The sequence below is a fragment of the Petaurus breviceps genome, unplaced genomic scaffold, assembly GCF_028583685.1.
Source record: "Petaurus breviceps papuanus isolate PSGF00001 unplaced genomic scaffold, PetGlider_PUasm1.0 189, whole genome shotgun sequence".
NCBI classification, from domain to species: domain Eukaryota; kingdom Metazoa; phylum Chordata; class Mammalia; order Diprotodontia; family Petauridae; genus Petaurus; species Petaurus breviceps.
The window spans coordinates 46,306,782-46,316,778 of record NW_027185809.1 but is presented as its reverse complement, the minus strand read 5'-3'; the positions used below and the strand labels follow the sequence as shown (position 1 = coordinate 46,316,778).

General features: G+C 35.4%; 1 pseudogene; it reads right to left on the bottom strand.

The window, feature by feature from the left end:
- Nucleotides 1–8,795: 8,795 nt before the first annotated feature.
- Nucleotides 8,796–9,746, bottom strand: LOC138164086 (prostaglandin-E(2) 9-reductase-like; annotated as a pseudogene).
- Nucleotides 9,747–9,997: the final 251 nt, after the last annotated feature.

Genomic DNA, 9,997 nt, shown 5'->3' with positions numbered 1-9,997 from the left:
CCTTTAAGATACCCTCCAGTTCTAAATCTGTGATCCTATGAAATACTAAGTTCCATAGATGTGGTTAGAGGACAGATATCGCCCATTTTGGGAAGAGCAAATGATCATATGACATTCAAATGAGACCTCTAAATAAGGAGGGGAAAGGATAGAGAGAAGGTACATAGAAGGAGCTCACCTAGCCTACCATCTATTCAATATATGTGTATATATATTTAACCATAATAAAATCAATACCATCATTGCTCCTCAACAGAGTTTGTCAATAAATCTGTTATTTCCCTATAGCTACCTGCAACTTCCCAAATGAAAATGGCCCTCTTTGGACACTGTTCCCTTTTATATATATATATATCTCCCACTGCTCATTAACTCATAAGTTCTTTAAAAGTAAAGGGTTTTTTGTTTTTGTGTTTCTTTTTCCCCCCTTTGGTATCTCCAGTGATTGGCATATCATAGTTTTAATAATCTAAAAAACTCTATATAGGTATTTAGATTTTATTGTTTCCAGTTTCTTAGAGGATTAAAAATTATGTTGTAGTCCTCTAAATTTAGTACTTTCTAAGCTTGATGCCCTGAAACAAAGACCTAGCTGCCTTGACCTAATTTTGGCTGCATTGCAATGTACTATAAAGGGTATACAAAGAAAATTCAAAATAAAAAATATTCTCAATTCAGCTTAAAACTAACTTGATAGCTAAAGAAACTACAAATTAAACTTAGTTAAAAACTGTTTGTTTCTCATTTTACAAAGCAGAGGGAGCATCTTTAAAAAAACAAACTGTCCTAAGGTATGAACTTATGACTTCTTAATTGCTCTTATTTAAAATAGAGTTTTATTGACAAATTGCAGTTTTACATTATGTAGGTCTATCTTTGTCCCTTCCATTTTCACTCTCAGAAAGCCATCAGTTATAATAAATGAAAAAAATTTTAAGAAAGAAAAAAGGCGGGGCAGCCAGGTGGCTTAGTGAGAAAGAGCACTGGCTCCAGTGTCGGGGATGACCTGGATCAAATCTGGGCTCAGATACTTAGCACCACACCCAGAAATACCTGGCCGTGTAACCTTGAGCAAATTACTTAACCCCAATTGCTTAAAAAAAAAGAAAGAAGGTAATTAAATTAAATAAATCAATTGAAAACGACAACAATATAACATTATAAGCCATATTCCACATTTGCCAGCCCCTTACCTCTGCAAAAGAGCAGGGAGTGGTATCTTTTCATATTTTATTTCAGATCACCTTTGTTCTCGGTAAGTTTGTGGTATTCACTTTTATTTATTTGTGGTTGTTCTTTCCATTTATTTTGATGAAGTAATCATTTACATCATTTTCCTGAATCTGTTTGTTATCTTTGCATCAGATGATTTAAATCTTCCATGTTTTTCTGCATTTTTCATGCTCATTATTTTTTATAGGTGGAATAGTAGATAGAGCCCTGGAATTGGAGTCTATTAACTCAAAGTTCAAATCTTCCTTTAGATACTTACCAATTGTGTAATCCTAGGTAATCAATTTTTTAGATCATCAACAAAATGATGATTATATTAACACTTTAAATAATTTTTGAGCATCAATTAAGGCAACATATGTAAAATATTTTGTAAATCTAAAAGTGTTATATAAGTGTGAGCTGTTATAATTATAGCACAAAATATCCTATTATATACATTTACTCTAATTGGTTCATTATTTCCCTGTTGATGAACAATGACTTTGTTTCTAGTTCTTTTCTATTACAAAAAAAATCTAAAATATTATTTTTGAAATGTGAAACCTTTCTTTTCATTAATAAATTTCTATATCTAGCAATGATTTCTCTGAGTCAAAGGTTACAGATATTTTAGCCACTTTATTTGTATATTCCAAGTAGCTTTCCAGAAGGTTTGTACTAATTCATAGTTCTATGAATATATTGTTTTGCCACCAAGAAGAAAAAAAAGTGATCTAAAGTCATTTTTTTTCTTATTCTTTGGTTACTTTTAGCTCTCCTTCAGTTTAATCCTTGATGAAGAAGTTTTGGGGGGTGGCCAGGTAGCACAGCAAGTAAGAGCACCGGCCCCAGAATCAGGATGACCTGGGATCGAATCCGGCTTAGACACTTAGCACCCACCCAGAAACACCTGGCCGTGTAACCTTGAGCAAGTTACTTAACCCTGATTGCTTAAAAAAAAAAAAAAAAGTGGGGATGAAGAAGTTTTGGGCAGATTGTGACATATTGTTTAAAGATGACAGCCTGTATGCCATAATTAAGACATCCAGAAGTCTTTTACCTATGTTTTCCTTGGCTCTCACTAAAGAAGGCAGTGAGCCAAAGTGGGTACAATGGAAAGAGTGCTGGTTCTAGAACTGAGAGACCTGCACTGGAATCCAAGATTTATTGCTTTGTGTAGCCTTTCACAAGCCCTTTAAATCCTCTGGTCCTCATTTCACTAAGTTTTTAAAATAAAGGGATAGATTATATAATCTCTAATATGTCTTTTAGTTTGAAATCAATGACTGACTATCAAGCTATATGGAGTCAAGAAATTATACATATATATGTGTGTGTGTATGTTTGTGTGTGTATCAAATCTAATTCTAGAAATTGCAAGTAAATAACTTAAAAATCATTTGAAAATGTAATGCTAATGATTCAGTATGGTTCTTTAGCATTCTCAATGAAATATGAAGAATTTTACATGTATGTAAATAAAATATCAAATATTGATAGAAATACTGAGTAATTACTTTATTCTATTACTAGCTATTTTTAGGCATTATAGCTTTGTGGAAGATAATTTTATTTGTGTTTTTATATAATTTCTTTTTTTTGGAAGAGATATAAACCAGGTTGGGAAAGAAGGAACAAGATGAGGAAACTGAGGTCCAGAGAAGTTTAGTGAATTGATACAGCGGCAATGTCTGGGCTCAAATACAGGTCTCATTATTCTAGATGCTGGGTACCTGAAGCACTTAACTCTGTTGTCTTCTTGTGTGGAAAATAAGGAATAAATGGAGAAAAAGATTTCAGAAAGTGACATATGGATGTCTTAATTATGTCAAATGATTAAAATAGTCAAAGACAGAAATTACCTTTATAAACACACACAAACAATCCACTTAGGAAAGACCACAGTGAAATTAGTTCTTTTGATTTATATACCTATAGAATCAATCTTTTTATTTCATCACTACACCTCATTTCTACGCTGAATCCAATCTGCCATTATTTTAATGTAAACTTTGTTATTTTACTGGGTGACCTTGGGTAAATGATTTAAGGTCTTTGGGTTTTGGTCTTATAATCTGAACAATTAGAGAGTTGGGTTGAATAATGAACTTCTTATGTGGTATTAGTCATATGATCAAATTTTAAGGAATTATGGTTGGTGTTAATTTCAATTGATTAAATGTATATTGTTTTTGACGAGTCATTCTTTCAGTTGTGTCTGACTGTGACACCATTTGGGGTTTTCTTCGCAAAGATAATGGAGTGGTTTGCCATTTCCTTCTGCAGCTCATTTTATGGATTAGGAAACTGAGGCAAACAGGATGAAGTGACTAGACCAGGGTCACAAAGCTAGTAAATATATGAGATCAGATTTGAACTCAGGAAGAAGAGTCTTCCTGAATCCAGTTCTGGCATTCTATCCACTGTACCCCCTAGCTACCTAACTCGATGGATACCTGCCTACTATGGCACTGAAATCAGCACTGCCGATGACATAAATTAAACCTGTCTAGATATCAATTGAATCAACCAGTTTGTTTACTTTTGTATTATAGGAGTTATAGGGCACTTGGAATTGAGTTCTAGATTGGAGGGGGAAAACATATTAGACATGGCAATAAAAGAGCAGAGCCTGGGGAAGAGAGCATTCCATAGTTTTCAGAGCATTTCTGTAGCATCTCATCTATAAAATGTAACATCATTCATGAAATGTGAGATCTGAAAATATGTATCTTCTCTCATTTCATAATTAATACTTCATAGCTGGGCCACAGAGCCTCTGTGAATTTGCTTAGACAAACTTAGGGTCTCAAAACATGAGTTTGACTCACTTCTGTGTTTTTCTATCTTAAACATCATTCTATTATGTCTGTTTGTAGGATGAGTTAAATTAAGCTTGAAATTGCATGAGAGAAATCTGGCTCAGAAGCATTTTGCAAATATTATGACAATGAGACAAGAGCAAAATGCATTGAGCACTATTTGCAAAGAATCATATTTAAATGCTAGGAAAAGTAGGTAACTGGAATAGTAAAATAATTGCAAGGAGAAATATAGTTCACTTAGTATAGACAGGGATTTGTTTTTTGTTTGTTTTTCTTTTGGCAGCTTAGTAAAGCCAATGGACACCTTCTCAAAGTAACATTTTAATCTCACACAATAAAATACATAAGATTATCAAGAAAACTGTCCATTAAATATGATTATAAAAATAATAAAAAAAACAGTTTCATGGACCCCATTTTAAGAACCTTTCATCTAGAAGTTTATGTGAGACCTTATATCGATCTCCATAATGGATACTTTCATTGTTTATGCAAAAGTCAATTCTATGATGATTTTAACTCATTTTTCCATTATTTTTGGAGGAGGGCAGTCGGGATGAAAAGAGAATGTTGAAGGTATTTGAGGGTATTTGTGGGGTTTTTTAGGGATGAGTTATGCATTTTCCCTAAGGAAATTATTCTCAGGGCACAATGTTCCTGTTGAAATCTTCATTTAAGCTAGTGGTTCTCACTAACCCTGTTTCTGCCAACCCCCTCTCATTTTACAATAAGTGGATTTAATCATTTCCATACTGAATGTCTCTAGGACTCCAAGTACACTTAGGTCTACTTGATATTTCAGTCTTAAACATCAGTTATGGGATATATAGATATGCTACAAAATAATCCGACCACTGAAATAGGTAAAAGGCTTGTATAAGAAAATCTCTGATGACAGAAGAGGGGGAGATCAAGACCTAAACTGCTATATCCAGGAGCATGATGGAAACCATGGGCAATGTGAGAAGACAATCCAAGTGTTTGCTGGGATATTGGGTAGTTGTTAGTGCATGGAAGCAGGAGAAAGGAATTATCAGCAATCTCACTTTGCCCTGAAACATTATACTCAGTTTTGCTGGGTAGGTGATTCTTGGTTTTAATCCTAGCTCCTTTGACCTCTTGAATATCATATCCCAAGCACTTTAATCCCTTAATGTAGAAGTTGCTAGATCTTGTGTTATCCTGATTATGCTTCCACAATATTCAAATTGTTTCTTCTTGGCTGCTTGTAATATTTTCTCCTCAACATGGGAACTCTGGAATTTGGCTATAATATTCCTAGGAGTTTTCTTTTTGGTATTTTTTGCAAGAGGTGATTGGTGAATTCTATCAATTGCTATTTTGCCCTCTGGTTCCAATATATCAGGGAAATTTTCCTTGAGAATTTCTTGAAGGATGATTTCTAGGTTCTTTTTTTGATCATGGCTTTCAGGTAGTCCAATGATTTTTAAATGATCTTTCCTTGATCTATTTTCCAGGTAATTGGTTTTTCCAATGAGATATTTCACATTGCCTTCTATTTTTTCATTTGTTTGGATCTGTTTCATAGTATCTTGATTTCTCATAAAGTCATTAGCTTCCATTTGTTCCAGTATAATTATGAAAGAATTATTCTCTTCAGTTAGCTTTTGAAATTCTTTTTCCATCAGGCAAATTCGGCTTTTTAAGGCATTCTTCTCCTCATCAGATTTTTGGGCCTCTTTTGCCATTTGAGTTAATCCATTTTTAAGGTGTTATTTTCTTTGGTCAGGTTGTTGACTCTCTTTTCATGATTTTATTGCATCATTCTCATTTCTTTTCCTGATTTTTCCTCCACTTCTCTTACTTGATTTTCAAAATCCTTCTTGAGCTCCTCCATGGTCTGTAACCAATTCATATGTTTCTTGGAAGCTTTTGATGCAGGAGTTCTGACTTTGTTGTCTTCCTTCCACATTCCATGCTTTGATCCTTTTTGTCCCCCCAAAAGTAATCTAAGGTTTGCTTACTGTGCTTGCTTTGCTTCTTCTGCTTGCTCATGTTGCCACTCAATTACTTGACTTTTGAGCTCTTTGCCATGGTACAACTCTGCTTCCAGAGAGGAGAGCTTTGTTCCAGATCACTGGGGTTTTCTCAGCTGTTGGAGCTATTAGTTGGGTGCCCTCTCTGAAGACCCCACAGGCTCTGGCCCACTGGCCACACACCCCAGGACATCCATCTAAGACAGTGGTCCAGATCCAAGCAGGTTAAAGTAAGAACGATTACCATCTGAATGGTCACTTGGTCCCCCTATGATCTACAGGCCAGGAGCTCTGGAAGCAGCCCTGTGGTGGCTGGATAGTCACTGCACTTCCACTGCTTCTCATCTTGGGGGCGCGGGCTGGCCCTGGTTCTTGCATCCTACCCAGTTCCTACAGAGTTCCATTACTTGCTCTTTGGTATTTATTGGTTAATAAGTCTGGAAACTGCCACAGCTGCTGGTGCTTCACTCTCCTGAAGTCTGCTCTGGCTGCAGCTGGTTGGGAACACCCTGAGGCTAAAACTTGTGGGCTCACGAGGGGCTGGGCTCAGCTCTCAGTGTTCTGTGATGAGCCCTTCCTGTAAGCCTGTTGGGCTGCCTTCAGTGGGAGTTTTGTTTCTTTCTGTCACTTTGTGGGTACTGTAGTTCTAAAATTTGTTTAGAGTCATATTATAACTATTTGAGATGGTTATGGGGGCAGCTCATGGAATTTTCCTGTTTCTATGCTGCCATCTTGGCTGCACCCCTCCAGAAATCTCACTTTGGATAGAGAATCTGTCCTTAGATTCAGCATACCCAGATTTGCTCTGCTTCACATTACTTACCTCTGTATAAATGGATTTTGCCTGGTTTATAATCACCTTCACATCTAAGCATCAACTTGAAGGAACCAAAGATCATGGGATTTATAGGGAGCGACAAATTCTAACTCAGATACGTATGATTGGTTTTCTATTTCAGATTTAGAAAACAGGCAGTTGCTAAGTATGGTTAGGACTCACCAAGTCAAGTAAAAAGGGTACAACAATGGGTTTTGGAAGTTTATAGAAAAGGACAAAGAATAATGTTAGAAAACAGTAAGGGGCATTAATAGCAGAGCTGTTACAATGATGAGACAAATAGACTTACCATTAATGAACAAAGCTGAAGGGGGTAGAAAAAAAATCATTTAACCTCTACAGGAAAAAAACAAAACAAAACAAAAAAGCTTAATACTCAAGACTGACAAGCAAGTATTGAAAGAAAAATTGAAATGTGCATGAACTATTATGTACCTCCTTTTATATTCTCCGATTATGGTAGACAGTTAAAACATCAAGCCATGATGTAGTTTATGGAATTTACTTAACAGACATTTGACATTTCACCTTGGCTCTGCACTGTCTAAACAATGCTTTCCAGGTTCCCATACTCTGGCAAGCCAGTCCAGGCTTAGGGTCCATTTTCCTGATGCTGTTCATTTACTCCTTCAAGAAACAATGTAATATATGGTACTTTGTAGTATATGATACTATATGTTCCTTGGGATTCAAATCTTAGCACAGTTTATAGTGTGGTTCAGTAATATGTTTGGGAAATAATTTCACCTCACTTTAGAGAAAATAATCATGAAATAGTAAAATCTTTTTGGAAGTGTTTTAAAAATTATCTACTCCTCCATTCTTCTTTCCACGATTGTTCTGTTAAGTGTTTAACAACTGACTTAAAAAAATTGTCAAGATTTTTTTTTATTTTATTGATTTTTAATTGACATTGTTTGGACATTAATTATTAAAATTATGAAAGTGCACCTGGAATACTATGTATTGAAGTGACATCTTTATTACAGATAGATCCTAGATTTAAAGATTTTATTTTTTTGCTTCAGTGGTTACCTCAGAAATGGATATTTGTCAGCCTCAAGGCCTATAATGGCTAGTGTTATTCAGGGTTTTGAGTGAATTATCATATATTCATTGTTTGTGTGTATTTACAGAATGTGATTACTTTCTTAATTTCTGATGATTGATTTCTGTTCCAAGATGGATTTAAACTAAAAAGGAGATGTGTGTGTGCACATATGCACACACAATACATGTAGTGTACACACATGTTTATGTATATACACAGGAATGCATATGTGTTTGTATATGTGTGTATGTATGTATATATGTGTGTATGTGTGTGTTAGTAGTGGCACAGAACATTTAAGAAAAGTTGCAAAAATTGCTGCATTCAGATTAGATATGAAAGCAGCTGGAATGAAATTGTAGAGAACTGAAAGGAACTGTTCATCTGCACTAATATATAGATAGTGAAGTGAAGAAACCATCCATGAGAGTTGAGGAGATTAAGGAATTGAGTAGTTAGGAAGCTGGAGGGGATATCAACATATATGTTGAAGTACTTAGTATAGGTGTAAAATTGGAGTAAAGAGGAAGATTGTGAGTCAGATACTATGACTCTGACACAATGTCTCTGAGTTAAGGTTACCTTTCTTGGAAAAAAAGTAGGTGATAATACTTGCAACACTGCATGAAAAGTGCCTGGTAAACTTCAAAATGCTACATAAATATGTACCATTATGTCTATCTTTTTGGGTGCAGGAAAGGAAGAACTTATAATAGAACAATTACCTTTAAACTATGGCTAGGCTTAACCATGGCGTATGGCTTAACCATAATACTAAATTTAATTTCCATGAAAATCAACAGAATGTAAGCTATTTTTAAGAGAACTTCAATGCCTCAGTGCCACAAATCTTCTGAGTCAAAACTCCATTAATATTTATCATTAAAAGGATGGTTGGTACATTCCTTGAACTGATTAAGAGTGAGGTCAGGAAAGTTTTTGTTAAGGCCATCAGTGACTTCCGTGTCTTCTGGAGTCAACTGGAAATTGAACACCTGAAAATTCTCTTTGATCCACTTTTCAGTGAAGACTACCAGCCTTACTGATTCTGGTATCAGAGAACAACCTGGGCTGGCATCTGTTTGTGTTCCTTGGCATTGGCTCCCAGGACTAGGTCATCTAGGAGAATGGAAATCATTTTAATCTACCCATGGAGTCTCTCTGTGGGAGCCCAAAGCACTATATGCTACCCACATGATATCATTTGACTTTCAGAATTCAAACAATTTGTTCTGATTCAGGCAAAGACAGCATTCTTCCTGGTTGCAGTCAGGTTTATATTTAAGCCCTGTTTTGTTCAGGATCATTTCTGACTCTCTGCATTGAATTTGGACACTCCAATGAACTTCACGAGGCCTACATCCTTCATTTCTCCATGGCTTTCCAAGTATGATGCAAATACACATAATCACTGAAAATTATGTGATTTTCATCCATTGGGACCTTATCTTGGCCATATTTAAGAGAGACAGGCCAATGAATAATATAGAGGTCAAGGTAATGAAGCTGGAGGTCCTTCAGGGATTCTTTCAAGGGCAGGTTTGACCAATTTGTGGTGGTGGTGCATACTCCAGAGATTTCCTGTATAGAATATGTTCTCTCTGGTCAATCTGCAATCTTTCCTCGGATTGCCTAAGTTCTATTTCATTTTTGCATAGGAAAGTCCCATCGATATGTTAGAAGCCCACTTCAATAACCACCCTTGTGACCATCTCACTTTCACTTTTGGAAACACTTTTAGGTTCATAAGTACCAAATCTCAACACTGGAAAGATATTCCCATCACTCATTGTCACCCTATGAAATCTGGAAAGAGTCATTTCTTTTCACCTCACAGCTCAGGTCGATTCTGTGCAAAGTCAAAATATTCCCATACTATGGCCTGTCCTTTTGAAGAAAAAAATACAAGGTACATTTAAAGTTTAATCTACATTATTAACATTTCTACATCACTTTCTTAAATCTAGACAGTAATACTAATATTAAAATAAATTTAGTCTTAAAAGTCCCCAATTTCTGAGGTGTAAATACACTGAAAATTTAACACTTGTTTCTGTGAGTTGGTAAAAAG